This window comes from Diadema setosum, chromosome 16 (genome assembly GCF_964275005.1).
Source record: "Diadema setosum chromosome 16, eeDiaSeto1, whole genome shotgun sequence".
In the NCBI taxonomy this organism is placed as follows: Eukaryota; Metazoa; Echinodermata; class Echinoidea; order Diadematoida; family Diadematidae; genus Diadema; species Diadema setosum.
In genome coordinates, this window is record NC_092700.1 from 36,658,588 (window position 1) to 36,664,587 (window position 6,000).

A 6,000-nucleotide genomic window follows, 5' to 3' on the forward strand; every position below is an offset into this window, starting at 1 on the left:
GAAATCAAATCTTCATATTAAGTGAGTGGACGACGTCATCACCTAAAAAAGAAAAACACTACTTTGTACCGAGAAATGTAATATAATGTCTATAATGATTGTGGTGATTGTATATTACTGTTTCGTGATGATATATGTGTAAAATATGTATGTATTTAGGTCCGAAATTGATGACACCTTTTCCACTATATGATTAACTGAACTATTTTAATAAAGGCAATTCAAACATGGAGTCACTTGCACTTTAACGGGCAGGATTTGTCACTCAACTTTAGTACATGTGACCCCCCCCCCCCCCATGACCTTTCCAAGGGACAGATCGGTCAGTCCCTTACGAGAGCACTGATGATTTTATTTGAGAAGTGAAGTATTACGTAACAATCATTCAATGAATCCCATATCATGAAAACGGACTTTTGCTGAAGTTTGCTTTTATATCTGTTTTTCTTTTTTGTTGTTGTTGCTAGTTTTGTGTTTAACAATACAGGCAGCTCTCGAGAAGACCAACAATGACTTGAAAAATGTAGATGAAAAAACACCAAATTAGCAATACAACTGTTAAGTCTAAGGAAACGAACGGGCAAATCCATACTGCTCGCATAAAGGTACGTAGATACAAGTGGAATGATATGAGAGTAAATGTACACCTGACTTTAACACACCAATATCATGTTATTAATGGCTTGGAAAATTCTTTTTTACTGGTTGCTAGTAGTTCAAACTAGAGCACCTGCGACGAACAACTTCTCATATCTGGTTATCACAGCTTATATTCTCCGTCCTATATGTGCGGGCCAATACCGTAGCAAGTCCTCCAACGCGATAAAAGCCTGAGGGTCATTGACATTGAAGGTCCTGTGATAGCTAGTTCAACTAGCACACGAGTATGTCCACTAACAAAATTGTATCATTACGTAACTTCTTTATCCTGTCTTGTTTTACTCAGCAAAAAAAGAAAGTAAACACTTTTTCGAGGTCATATTTTTCATAGAAGATTTTTATGAAAATCAATGTGTTATATAATAATAATAATAATAATAATAATAATAATAATAGTAATAATACAGGGTACTTATAATGCGCAAGTTCCACATAGTTATCGTGCTCAAGGCGCAGTAGAAGAAGTAAGTTATGAAATACAAAAATCCTTACACAAGCATGTACATGAAAATGAATGACACAATAATGATAATGAAAAAAAAAAATATACATCATAATATACAATTCTACTGGAAAATGGTCATGAACAAATGAGTCTTGAGAGCAACTTTAAAGGAGTCAACATTCGAAATGTGACGAAATGTGACGGATAGCTTGAGGCAACTGATTCCACAGGTAAGGTCCAGCATGTGCAAACGACCGATCCCCCCCATGATTTCTTCGTTTTTGGAACAACAAGCAATCTACAATCGGATGACCTTAAACATTTGGAAGGATTATAAAATATACCATATTGAAGGGAATTTGATTGGCTATTACGCTAATAGGTTAATTAAAAAAAAACCTTACGCATGAGTGAGCACATTCTTTTTTTGTCCTCCAAGGCACAAAATTAAAAAATGCTAAGATTGACATGTTCTCTTTCATTTGCAAGTACCCTTCACGATAACATTTACAACAAAAGACCAATTTAACACAATGAGAGACATGAATGAAATAGCAAAAATGAGTTTTTGTTCTCTTTATCTCTTTATAACCTCTAAGAAAAACAAAGTGGGAAACTAAAGGGGAAAATGAAAATTTTCTGTCAAGTCAAATTCCAAATGACATAGGGGATGATAAGCATAAGGATGATTAAATGAGCAGAATTTATTTATTCAGTTCTTTTAATCTAGTCATTTAAGAATCCATGTGACAATTTCAGGAACCAAACATTATTTACAATTTCCTGATTTGAAAAAAAAAAGCTCAAATTTGTACCGTTTTTGTTAATTATTACTTATTTTCTTATTTCATTTGAATTTTTATTTGACATAAGATGCTTTATTTTCCTGCATTATTTTTAGCCTTCATTGATCTTTTGGGCTTTAAAGATATCACAGAGATCAAAGGTTTAGTTTTTCAACTTAATTCATGTTTCTTTTTCTGTGAAATTTCTTGTTTGTTCTTATTGTTCTATGGAAGAGCATATACGCATGAATGACAACTTGTTCAGTTTTGCAATTTTTACTTTTGTGCCCTGAAAGAGAAAAACAATGGTGTTCACTCATGCGTGCTGTTTCCCTTTATGTTGACCTACCAGATTGATAGCCAATTAAATTACCTTCAATATGGTATATGATATACATTAGCTTTCAGCCAAATGTTCTATGAGAAATCGAAACTTGAAAAAGCGTTTACTTTTTTTTTTCCCGAGTGTACATATTAGGTGAAGAGGTAGATATAATCACTGTTTATCAAAATGGGTGCACGTCATGAGACCGACACCCACGAGTAAGACAGCCCATGCGTTTGACACTTGAAGTGAATAAGGCCCATGTGACCGACACAGTACGTGTCGTAATGTCGAACTCGTGGGCTGTTTTTACCTAGTGTCGAACTCGTGGACCTTATTTTACTTATTTACCTTATCATGGGCTGTATGACTCGTGGGCTGTATGACTCCTTGACTTTTTTTTTTTTTCAATATCGAACTCGTGGGCTATATGACTCGTGATTGTCCGGCTCGTGGGATGATTACATTGAAATTGTTTAATGTTTGCTAAACACTTAACTAAATTCAGTGCTTTTAATTTGCTACATTCTTGAACCCTTCCATAACAGATGTAACATGTACAGAATTGTATTCATAGTGCTGGCACTAGAAAGAGTTTTACCTTTAAACTGGTAAGGAATCTGTTGCAGATGCATTATCAAACTTTTATCTGGGGAAGCTAAGCGTTTGACATGTGCAAAGTTTTTTCCCCTTTGTGCAATTGTATGATTATGACACAATTGTTGTATACCTCACGATTTTAGGACGCTGGTTTCTTAAAACCTTTAACCCTGGACCACGTGGAATGAGCAGAAAAGTGAATATTGAACGTAACATTGCACCAAGATTATGTGAAGAAATTCACAGTATTATATACTATTGAAATGAGTTTGTCCTATTTGTCTTTTGTATAGTGTTTGAGTTTGTATAAAATTACTAGGGTATGCACTTATATATATATATATATATATATATGAAGTGTTTGTTCGCAAAAACCGATAAGTCCATATTTGCCAAATGGAGATATTTGCGATTAAAGGTCAAGAAAAATAAAGAGAATAATTAGAAAATTTTAGCTTCTTTTCACCATAACTTCAGAAATGTTCCTTTATATGTAGTGACCAATATGTCATTTAAAAGGTATTATTTTGTACTTTATGACAGAAACCGTACTTCAAAATCTTCAAAAATGGACTTCGGTTTTTGCAAACAAACTCTTCATATATATATATTATATATATATATATATATATATGTGTGTGTGTGTGTGTGTGTGTGTGTGTGTGTGTGTATTTATATATATTTCTATGCATACAACATACATTATACATGTATAGATAATTATATACATTTATGTATAATATGGTTCGATGAACTTGAAAATGAAGATTTTAAAGATTTTATTGCAGAAATCGAATTATAAATTGAGTTTCCCTTCGGTTCCCTATCCCTTGATAATGTCGCATGGATTAGTTTAAGTACCTTTCTGTTCAATTCACTGCAGTTTTATTTCCGTATTTTATTTTCAACACAGAAAAACAGAAAACAGACTTGTTGGCATAATTATATAACTACATATGCGCCAATATGTAATACAATGGGTATTGAAACTTCAACAGCGGAGCGAGCATTTACATTTAAAAACAACACAATGTCAAAAAATAAATGCTTTAAAAAATGAAAGGACCATCTTCTTTTACCATTCGTTTGAATGGGGGAGCTGTCACAATGCATGGTGGATAAGACTCCCGACTCCCGATCGGAGGACTCGAGTTCGAATCCCGCCCAGTGCTTATGTCCTTGGACAAGATGTTTTATGCACGATGTCCCTCTCGACCCAGGTGTATAAGTGGGTACCTGATGACGCTACTAGCAGGACCCTCTGGTAGAGCAGTGGCAGCACTGAAGAGGTTACCCTGGGTTAATAAGACCTATATATATATACAATATATACATTTATAAAATAATGCTATTAATAATAATAATGATAATAATAATAGTAATAATAATAATAATAATAATAATAACAATAATGTCAATAATAATAATAACAATAATAATAATGATAACAATAATAATAATAATAATAATAATGATAAAATGAAAATAATTGTTGGACGCTGTGAGATAGTTGATAAGACTCCCGACTCCCAATCGGAGGACCCGAGTTCGATTCCTGCCCAATGTTTATCGTCCTTGGCCGAGATGTTTTAACCCATCATGTCACTTTCGACCCAGGTCTATTAATGGGTACCTGGCAACGCTAAGGTAATAGTAATGGCAGGGCTCTCTGGTAGAGCAGTGGTAACACTGAGAGGCTACCTTAGATAAATAAAACACTATTATTATTAGCATTATTATTATTACCATTATCATTACTATTATTATTATTATTACTATTATTATTATTATTATTATTATTATTATTATTATTATTATTATTATTATTATTATTATTATTAATATCATTATTATTATTTTAAAGTGTGCGGGCATGCACTTATCTTCTGTCCGAAATGATTCTGTTTGATGTATCGTGAATACGCATACTGAGTGGTTGTGCATGTGTGCAGTAAACACGTACCTATGATAGACCGGGTATTACTCGCTATCTGTTTTCCGTGCTTTAGGATTTCTCACCGCCAACCCATCTTCACCCGACCCTGCAATGCTTAGAAAGAAATATTATCCAAACCTGCTGGTATAGTGTTACAGCCAAAGGAGTGGTACCTTTATGAAATAGGATACCACGAAGAAGAGAGGGTACGACTGTTTCATATATTAGAAATCATGCTGTGAAATCCTACGTTTTGGTGATTAACGAGCTGTAGAGCTGTCGAGTCATGACCAACTTATACAGATCCTTCCAACACTTCTTTCTTTGAGGGTCCTTAGTCGATCGAGGATTTGACCGCCATGCGCTGGCTGTTGACCGTCGTCCTACTTCTCACAGCTAAAGACCTGCCAAGTAAGGTGGACATTCTTAAAGTCCAAGGAAAAATTACTGTCGGTTCAGAGTTATGTAATAGTGTATTAAAATGTACAGCTGTATAATTGCTTATTCAGGGTCTGATATGATTCTGATAGTCGGACTATATGTGCTTTTGTCATTGTAAGGTGAGTGATATGGCTTTATAAGGCATCATCATAGGGTCTAACGAACAAGAAGGCATATACATTTGCTTGCTCTTGGTGTCTTTTAGATTATAAATAAGTTTATTATATCCACGAAAAAAAAAGAGATATTTAGGAGCAATGTCCGTCTCACGTAAGATTACCTTCTTTCGCATATCTACACTTAGATACGAGACATCGTGTACGTTAAGGTCGGGGCAAATTTCTTTCATCTTATGTATCTCAGTTTAGGAAATTTACTTCTTTCATTAACGGGGTTGGTACAGTATTGGTGCAGACAAGGATTTGGCTTTAAACTTTATACGAGATTCCAAGAACCCCTTATTGAATAGTACAGAGCATACCATTCTAAGAGGAATTCAAGGTTTATTTGATGAAAATCGGTTTTGGAATGGCTGAGACATCCAAAAACAAAGTAAAACAAAGCAATTGCAATAAAAGCTAGGTCCCACCTTTTATTAGGATTGCTCTATTTTGGATATCTCAGCCATTTTAAAACCAATCTTCAGCAAATAAACTTTGAATTCCTTCTGGAATTTATGATTATGCTCTTTCATATTTTGGTTATAAAAAAAAAAAAATATATTAAAAACCTGAAGTTAATCTTACTCAAAAGGTACAATTTACCCACAGAAAGCTCCGGGCAAGGTCAAATCTTGTATTTTCCTTGG

The 6,000-nt window shown here is 34.1% G+C and overlaps 1 protein-coding gene across 1 annotated transcript in view; it reads left to right on the forward strand.

Annotated features, from left to right (window-relative positions):
• The window catches only part of LOC140239869 (uncharacterized), a 62,085-nt gene that overhangs the window by 39,598 nt on the left and 16,487 nt on the right, over positions 1-6,000 (forward strand). The gene's annotated exons all lie outside the window — the stretch shown is intronic.